The following is a 10396-nucleotide window of genomic DNA, read 5'->3' as shown; positions in this document are numbered from 1 at the left end:
AGTAGACTGCACTCCCATCTGTGATCCATTACGCAGGATAAATTATTCCCCTGATAAAGTTAATTCTTCCAATACTCTGAACACCACTTCACCACTTTTCATGGGACTCTCTGAGCTTAACTTATACAGTGGCACACCACTCCTCTCACAGCTAATTCCACATATTAGCACCTTTTATGGCAATTCACCTTCCAAACTACATGGCCGGAATTCTCCAAAATCCCGGCCAAGTCGTGTACGTCAGCGTAAACGGGCCTCCTGGCACAGCAACCTATCGGTGTTCAGGAGGCCAGCATGGAGCCGGAGTGCTGCGCACTGCTCCAGCGGTGAAAGGCAGCCATGCACATGCATGTGGTTGCTCTCTCCGTGCCAGCACATGCGCATGGTTGGCGTCTCCACGCCGGCGCATGCACGTGGTTGCCGTCTCCGCATTGGTGCGGAGCAAAATGTCGGGGACGTTACAGCGGGCTGCGCGGAAGGAAGAAGGCCCCCTCCATCACACGGCTGCCCGCTGATCTAAAGCACCCGATCTCGGGCCTGGACCACGTAGATGCTCCCCCCCAACCAGGATGTCCACAGTGGCTGCGGGTCCGAGCTTCCGCCGGGTGGTACCAGGTTGGAACCATGGCAGCGGGAATTGGCGGAACTCAGCCGGTTGCCTACGGAGTATCAATGCGGGGGCCTATTTCAGTGGCCCCCGACCGCCGCCGTGGCGATCGCGCGGGTGTAATTGGCGCCGATTCAGAGGTCACCGGAGAATCGCATCCCGACATCGGAGCAGTGCGGTGGGGATTTCCCGCGCCCCTGGCGATTTTCCGACCCAGCACGGGCTCAGATAATCCCGCCCCATATCTCCTTATCTCTCACCTTTGAGGACTGACGTGTTCCTGTATCCCTTAACATTTAAATCTCCTGAGGGCTGGTTTAGCTCAGTGGGCTAGACAGCTGCTATATGATGCAGAACAAGACCAGCAGCGTGGGTTCAATTTCCGTACCAGCTCACCTGAACAGGTGCCGGAATGTGGCGACTAGGGGCTTTTCACAGTAACTTCATGCTTATGACAATAAAAGATTATTATTATTTTTACCTTGTACATATGAGTAAACCTCAGCCGCACAAATCAAATCCTTAAAATGTTTGGCACCTGCTTATCCACCAACCTGTGAACAGGCTGTACACTCTGTTGTATCTCTTCCACTGAAACAATTGTTTTTCCCACTTTGATAAACTCCACTGGCTTTTCATGTTCTGTCAAGTCTGCCTTCCCAGAAGCCACCAATACTGTGACTTCACTGTGTCCAACTTTATCACAATGAAATCACACCGAGTTGGATTCTCCATCACCGGGATCCTCCGTTCTGCCGGTAGCAAACTCACGCACACATATTTCCCGATGGCGTGGCGGGATGAAGCATCCCATCCTTACATTTTCTTATGTCTCTTCCACTATCATAGATTTCCTTTTTAACCTGAGGCAAACTATACTTAGCATCACCAACCTCCTTTGCTTTGATCGTTGATTTGTGATGAATGATTTTGTCATTCCCTCAATTCATAATCATCTGCCATTTCTGCTGTCCGTCCAGCAGTTTTAACGCTTTGCTCTTCCACACAAGTTCTCACTGTTGTGGGAAGTGAATCATTAAATTCTTCCCAAATTATCATTTCCCTAAATGCGTTTGGTATATTTTTAATGCTTTTATCCCCCCAGCAACATATTTTTGTTTAGTATTTTCAAATTCTACTTATGTCTGACCTGGTCCTTTCCTTAGATTTCTAAATTTCTCTCTGCAGGCTTTTAGCTCTCGTTCATGTGGATTTCATATGGTTTTATTCACATTGTCATAAACCCTAGATGCCTCCTCTGATAGTGATGAAAACAATTCAATTGCTCGAGCTGCCAACTCCACCTAAACCAACACTACAAACATGGTCATTGGCCAGTTCAATTTTTTAGCCACTTTCTCAAATGAGATGAAAAAAGGGATTCCACGTCTTTCTCATTATCCCTTGGCAATGCTTGAATATATTTAAACATGTCCTTACTGAACATTTGACTACAAAATGTTTCTCCTTCACCCAGATCTCCGTCAGCCTCTGCCTTTAACTCCAACATTGTCCGTTCATGTTCTCTTTGCAATTCCACTTTCCGAAGTTTAAATTCTCTCTTCATTCCGTAGTTTATACCATTGCCAATCTCTCTTTTCCCTTATCCTTTTCTTCCTTTGCTCCTCTGTCCAGTTCATTTGAGAAGCCCTCTCTGCTTCCTTTTCTTATATTTCTAATTTATTCCGTCCTATTTCTATCTGTTTACCTTTTTCTTCCATTTCTAATTGTTTCATTTGTAATTGATTTCTAGCTATTCTAATGATTCAGGCAGTGTTTCTGGCAAATGTATTTGGACAAGTCTTCTTGCCACTATATGATCTGCAGACCAACCTGTTGATGATGGAGCCTTTGATCCTTCATGTTCTCTATCCGTTCGGATTCCATTTTTGTCTTGCTGTTGCTGCGTCACTTTTTTTACCTTGCCGTTATCCATATTAAGTCTACCTTCACTTTTTCCCTCCATTCCAATCATGTTATGATTGATCGGGCACAGAAAAAAGGCAGCATTACTCAGTGTCTGCAATGTTCAGAGTCCGCACTCGACCATGAATCAATGGTATCCCTTCACATAAAGTGGAGAAGGTTTTATGAAATTTAGAGTACCCAATTATGTTTTTCCAATTAAGGAACAATTTAGCGTGGCCATTCCAGTGCAGTGGGATGCAGGGCTCACTCGTGCCTGACACTGTGTCGCCCCTCACTACATCTGGGGAACTCCCAGAATCTGACACATCAGAATTGAAGGTTCTTTTGTTTTTCGGCCTCCGTAGATAGTTCAGGCAGTGTCCAATTGGGCTTCCCCCTCCACCAACACCCTGAAACCGACCATCCCCACCACCCTCCTTTCCTCTTTCTCCCCCCCCCCCCCCTCCACCCCCTTCCTTTCCCTTCTGTTGGTACAGTTGCGAGGGTATCTAGTCTCTCCAGCGCAAAGTTATTGCTTGTACCGTTTGTTTTTTGTAATCCTGTGTTTTAATAATCAGAGTATCCGACCACCCTCCCCGTACGTTGATGCTGAGGGGAGGGTACCCTGTTTCTCCAACACAAAATTAGTGTTTGTATCATTGGCCAATCCTCCTACCCTGCACAGATTTTTGGGTTGTGGGGGTGGGACCCACGTCAACATAGGGAGAACGTGCAAACTCCACACGGACAGTGACCAGGAGCTGTATTAAACCCAGGTCCTTGGCTCAGTGAGGCAGTAGTGCTAACCACTGCACCACTGTGCCACCCAAAAAGTGGAGAAAATGAATGTGCCGTGCGCATGTGTCTGTCTTCGTGTCTTGATATCTTTGCCGTCTTGTGTTTGTGCCTGTCCGTCCGTCTGTGTGATGTGTGTCTGCCGCATCTGCCTGTCTTACTTGTTTATCTACACATCAGGCGGACAACATTATTTGGGAATCCAATAAATGTAATTTATAATAAATATTTCAGATTATTTAAAGAACAATATTCACAAAATATACAAATTTCTTTCAGAGAAGAGTCAGTTACAATGATGAGGATCTTTCTGCGATCAATTGTTATAAATATGATGATTTGGCTGAGATCACTTGTTTTCAAGATGATGATTTGGCTGAAATCAGTTGTTTTCAAGATGATGATTTGGCCAAGATCAGCTGTTTTCAAGATGATGATTTGACTGCGATCAGTTGTTTTCACGACGATGACTTGGCCGAGATCAGTTGTTTTCAAGATGATGATTTGGCCGAGATCAGTTGTTTTCCAGATGATGATTTGGCCGAGGTCAGTTGTTTTCAAGATGATGATTTGGCCGAGATGACTTGTTCTCAGGATGATGATTTGGCAAGATCAGTTGTTTGCAAGATGATGATTTGGCAAGATTAATTGTTTGCAAGAGGATGATTTGGCCGTGGTCAGTTGTTATCAAGATGATGATTTGGCCGAGGTCAGTTGTGATCAAGATGATGATTTGGCCGGTGTCAGTTTTTACAATCATGATGATTTGGCCAAGATCAGTTGCTTTCACAATGATGATTTGGCCGAGATCGTTGTTTTCAGGATGATGATTTGGCCGAGGTCAGTTGTTACAATGAAGAGTATTTTGCTGAGGTCAGTTCTTCAAAGCTGAGAATGTGGTTGAGATCAGTTGTGACAAAAACAACGATATTGCAGAGCTCAGTTGTCCCAAAGTTGAGGAGCTGGCTGTGATCAGATGTTATAAAGTAGGAGAATCAGGCTTAGATCAGATGTTACCAAGAGAGGATCTGGCTGATATCAGTTGTTCCCAAGATGTGGATTTGGCTGCAATCAGTTATATTAACAATCAGGTTCAGGACAGAATCACAGGCTGTTGTACTGAGGGTTCATTTGGTGCCGGACAGCAGCAATTTGTAATAAATCCTTTGCACCAGGAGAAGCATCGGGCGAGTCCAAAGCGGTCTGTACGCTTTACGATGAAGGTTGACAAGGCCAGTGCATGATCACGGAGATGGGCATGGTTGTAAAATGAGGCACACTGCATGGCATATAAATTCATCATGCTGGGAAAGTCATGAACAAGTTGGCGTGATACGCGCCTCAGAAAATCGAGGTAAGTCCAGCTCGGCTCCTCCGCATACTTTTCAAGTCGGGAACAAGCCTTTGCAGATCCAATGTGTGAGAAGCTCGTGCAGAGTGTAAAAGCACAAAAGTTGATGACCTCCTCACTCTTGCCACCCAAGTGCAGCAACATACCCACCAGGTTGGCATGGATCTGCTGCTGTAAGTTACTGGAGCCCACAAACTTGGTCAAGACCCCCAACATTCTGAAAGCTGCCGCCTGGACTTGCTCGCGCTCTGCCCCAAATAGCGGCTGAATCCTGGTGAGGATTGCATCTGAAAAGGGCTGTATTGTCTCTGCTGGTGCTTCAATGATGTTCTTTTGCAGACATGACAACACCCCAAGTGTTCAGACGGGGTCACCTTTCATCCCCAACAAGCCCACCAACCTGTCACACTCCAAGACCGTCGTCGCTCTCCAAAATTCGGATTTTCCAGTGCTTTGACACAGAGAAACTGGGTAACAGGTGAGGAGTAATACCACAGGTATCTCACCAAGATGTTAACCACAGTGTCTCTGAGACCCAGCACTGAAAGATATGGAGCTTTTAGGAGTTCTCCAAAAAAGATGATGATTGGAACTGCCTGATTGCCTTGGAGCCCAAAGATTTGGTTAGCTAGTTGCTGAACAATGTGACCCAGATAACAGCTTGTATGTGCTGTCGTTGCACTGGCCAGCAGAACCGCGCCCTTATCAAAAGTAACCCCTACCATCTCGTGCCATCCTCCATTTACCACCATCTCGCCACAGATGTCACTTTGACCTGGCTGATCAAACAGAGCCTTTAGTGACCTCACACTATTTTCATTCACAAGCCTGCTTGTCTGTGAATCAAACTCAGCTGTGGAACCTCTCTCTTCTGATGGATCAAGAGAGAAATTTACATCACTGGTTAGAGATACAAGAAGGCCTTTGAATATCAGTGGGAACAATGTACTCACCACTTCCATCTCGGGCTGAGTTATAATATCGTACACTCCAACGATGGCAACCAGTGAAGCAATAGTCGAATACACGTTCCCACTGATAGGACAGGATTTTCTCAGAAGTGAGTTCACCAGATGCTTTATGGTACTCACTGCGCAGTCTGTGTCCTCAGGCACTGCTCTCCTCTCATCCTTGATGAACTCCTCCCCAGGAATGTGGCAGGTGAGCTGGTGGTTCACAGCTGCTGTTGAGCTGTGTGAGGTCAAAATTGTTATACCTCGCAAAACTCGCCGTTTGACCTCCTGGTATGGAATGAACAGAAAATGAAACCCCAGCACATCAATCATCTCTGATACCTTGTCCTGAAGTTCTTGATAACGATTTGTCAAGATTGTCTCAATCAACTGTGCAGCCATATTGGCACAAATCTGACATTCATCAGCCAAGTAGTCGAAGACCATGAGCAACAGGTTGTCCAGCTGATCATGGGGCACAGACTTGGAAACTGCTTCCGCCACCTGCTCACGCTGCGCATTGGAGTTCAGTGTTTCATGATGTAAAGTTTTCAGAATCTCGATCGCCTCCTCTTGCAGTTCTAGACTTAAACCGTGATCAGAAAGCTGGATGGTAAGCAGTCTGTAAATGGTGTCCAAGGCAGTCTGTTGAACAGCAAGAGAGCGGTCTGCGCAGCGTGGAAGCAGTCCTCCAAGCAATGTCCCCAGGATCTTCTGAGGCATACTTCTGCTCATGGAGTGAGATTTTACCAGCTCCAAGATGGTAGACAGAGCTGCCTGTCGCTCATGGTCTTCGACTGAAATGATCCCCTCTTCGATCTTGTAAATTTGTGATCTCTCCTCAGTGTTCACAACCAACTCCTCAAGAGCAGCTGAAAATAAACACAGGAGTTTCATTTTCTGTTTCTGATGCTATTTTCACACAGGATCCTCATAATGAAGTTTACTGAATGAACACAGATGTGCCTTTCGTTGTGGTTTTATATATCCACAGTTGATTGCATCACTTAACTGTGTCGTCATGGTTCCCATTGTGATGCCACATCACCTGACCCCTCAAATGTGATGTAACTCTGAAGCCTGCGCCCATTTAAGTCCTGCCAACTGTTGGTGATCATTTAAGGTGGTGCTGAGGTTTAAAATGCCACAATTGAAATAAAGGCCATTTGGGACACTGCAACATTTCCAGTTTTTAGCAGTAATATTTGTCTGAAGTGCTTCCATTGTTAATAAAGTATCCACTTCACCATAGTCACTCAAAGTGCTTTGACACAAAATGTTGGAATGGGAGTATAGGACAGGCATTTTTAGCATCATGTTGAAGTTTCAGATCATGGACAAACATGTTGGATTACATGAGGGTCTTGGTAACAAAGAACTTAATATGTCATAATATGATTTGGCAGCCACGGTAGGGATTTGTGAAAGAGAAATCTTGGTTGGTGTTAAGGTAAAAATTGAACATGTGTGGCGCCAACAATTGCACACAAAGACTCGAGACATGTACAACCGAGGCTTTATTGCTGTGTGCTGCTATTCCTCCGGCGGCAGCTGTAGAATAGGATCTCAGTTACTCACACGCATATTAATACACAAGCTCCCTGTGGGCAGAGCTAGCCGGCAGGGGCTTACCGGAGGAACCTCTAATACAGGTATAGCCATACATCCCCCTACTGCAGGTACACATCTACAGTAGCTATATCACCACAACATGGAGAAGTTAAAATTAAGGGTTTCTCTGTTTTAATTCTGCTTGCAATAATGTAATTGGGATTCTGCAAAGTTCTGATACAAAAGTGCAACAAACTAACCGTTTACTGTCGGGACACCTGCTGTTCTTATAACTGAAAACAAGGAGTTGTGGACATCAGTTATCGAATGTTTTCAGAGGAATGTGATTGGAAGCTAATTGTTGCTAGGGGGACCTAATTGGTCATGTATGTAACCCCTTCAACCTAATGAGGAACATGTATAAAAAAGGCTAACAGGCGCTGTGAAATTGAGAAGGTGACTGCGAGCACTGCGGAGTGCCGGCTCATCTCCCAAAAGCTTTTCCCAATAAATGGACTTGACTCAACTCTTTGGTGTGGACAGGTTATTAACCACTTCAGTTGGTATAGTCGCAGGATTCTGCCCCCCCGGCCTGAGGTGGTTGGCCACCCCTCTGGAAAACCAGGAAAGAATAACTGAACATTGGGACAGAGTTGAGTCAATTCACGGAAGGTTGAGTGACTGAGAGAATGGTAACTGCCTGAGTTGACCTCAGGACAAGGCAGTGCTCATCCCTAACACGCAGCCTTAGACCAGTTGTTCAGGATGGAAATCCTCTCATGCGAAGGTCAGGACCCTGAAGTGGGTGTAGGGACTGGGGACAGAGTACTTGGGAGGAAGACTCGGGCAGCTGTGAGAAAGTGTGTGTGAGCAGTCAAAGGTCGGAAGAAAATGATGGAATTGTTAGTGTACTTTTCCTTTCAACAATTTGCAAGCGGTAAGGGGGAACTGATCATTCAAGAACTTGCCAGACTCAGGTAACGACGACCACCGAGAGAAAGATGTGGCCTGGGTGTAAAGGAAAGAGCGCTCTAAAAACCGGTGGGTAAAAGACGATCTAGAGACTCGGGGATAACTGTGAGCGTAAAAATTGTTACCGAAATGGCAGGAGAGGAAGTGAATCGGGGACCGGCAGGTTCACTGAGAAATAAGTATATGACCGACAGACACTAATTTAAAAGATGCAGAAAGGTGATTGGGGTGTCTCTCAGACATTGGAACAACAAGGAAATTGATAGATTGTGAAAAGAAAAAGAAAACAAAGAAAGTAGGAGTATTGTTAGTACACCAATTAGCTGGACTAATTGGACAGGTAACAGCCTCTACCAAAAAATGGTCTGAGGAGAAAGAAAAGGTAAAGAAATTAGAATCTAGGGTAAAGGAATTAGAAAAAATGAATCAACTATTAGAGGAAAATGATTGGGGTCTCCTTCCACCCTATGAGACAACACAACAGGAGACAACTGTCCCCGTCCCCCCCCCCCACCTCAGGGGGATACGGAAGAATGTAATATGGCCCCGGTAACCAGGACAGGAACTGAGGCACAACTGAGGGCAACATATAAACTCTTCACCCCCGGGGAAAGACAGCAAATATTGGACTCCTTGGGCAAATTACAACCACGAAGTGCAAATGCTAAATTTTGGGCGGAATTAGACACAGTATGGGTCGGACACCAATTACATTTGTGGGACATTCACCAATTAGTCAGAGCCGCATGCCCTCAGGATTACTGGTTAACGGTCCAGGCAACACAAATGGCTTCCAAACTGGAGTCTGGCCGCAGGCATTAGCCCTCCTTACCGAAGTGGACACCCAACAGGCAGTGCAAACAGGCCTGGGAAAGGCACCAACTAATTGGAGCAGGATTACCACAACTAAACAACAAAAGGGAGAGGGAGCCTCTGAATATGGAGAACTATTGTTCCGGGTCTACAAAGAATGTTCAGGAATAGCAGACCCAGCACTCGCTGATTATGCCTTTATCCAAGCCTTTAAAGACGGGCTCTCAATTAACCACCAGATCGTCTCAAAAATGGGAGGAGTTGCGCTCCGAGGGCATGTTGAACGAGTAGAGTGGGCGTGTGGAATGCCCAGCGGAGAAGAGAAATGCCAAATAAAAATAAAACAAGAAAACATTAGTGCTTATGGCACTGGAGGTGCGGCACAGCCAAAGCTGATGTGTTACAATTGTGGCAGAAAGGGACATTTTGCAAAGGAATGTCGGGCCGAAGGAAAGGAAACAAATCTGGGAATGGAGGAAGCCGTTGCAATTATTGCAACAAAGACGGGCACACACAGGCCACATGTTGGGATAAACATGGAAAACCCCAGTCCCGACTTGTATCCGCAGCAGAATGCAGGGGACGAGGGATCGAGGAGGAAGGAGACTTGTTGCACGTTTTACTTGAGTGTATTACGCGTTTATTGGAGTGTATTAACACGCCTCCATTTAAAGGCCGTGTGCTTAACACTACTACAGCTCTGTGTATGTAATTTCAGCTCGGAGTCGCCAGGTGCCGTATTTAGACACCTCACAAGAATATCAAGGTCAGGTTCAAAGTAATAAAACTATACACCGATTAGTAAGTTCAAACGATTGATATTTATTATACAAATATAATAAATACGCATGCATACGCTAAAGACTAATACTTATTTCTACTATTAAACGACTAAATACTTATCTAAGTAGGAACCAGCAAGGTCAGGGGACAAGGCCTTTGTTCCTTTCTGGACTGCACCTTCTGTTCACTAATAGTCGGATAGAGTATAAGCAATGCCGGGTTCACGTAGCGAGCGTCGTTTTGGCACTTACTGAACGATGGCTGGTGCTCAACGGCCGGTGATGAAAGACAGGATCTGGAGGCTGGAGTCGGAGTCAGAAGCGGAGCCGGAGCAAAACAGCAGATCTGGGCCGGAGTCAAAACAGACAGAACCATGTGCGGGGTCTACCTTTATAGGTCCCCCAATGTCCGTGCCTCTTCGGGACGGGCCTTTACCTGCCATGTATCGATTGGGTCATTTCCCAATCGATATTTTACAAATCCCCCAATCTGAGGGTTTCTTCTCGATGGGTGGGGCAGTCTCTATGGGTCTCTGTGATGGATACTTCTGGTGCCGTTTCGTCTGGGCCTCTCTCAAAAGTATCTATTCATATCTAAATGTATCTATTGTGCTGGCCTGGATCTTGATCGCCTCATTACTATGCAAAGCGTTGTTGCCATTTA

The sequence above is a fragment of the Scyliorhinus canicula genome, chromosome 1 (genome assembly GCF_902713615.1).
Source record: "Scyliorhinus canicula chromosome 1, sScyCan1.1, whole genome shotgun sequence".
Taxonomy (NCBI): Eukaryota; Metazoa; Chordata; class Chondrichthyes; order Carcharhiniformes; family Scyliorhinidae; genus Scyliorhinus; species Scyliorhinus canicula.
Note: the sequence above shows the minus strand (reverse complement) of the source record.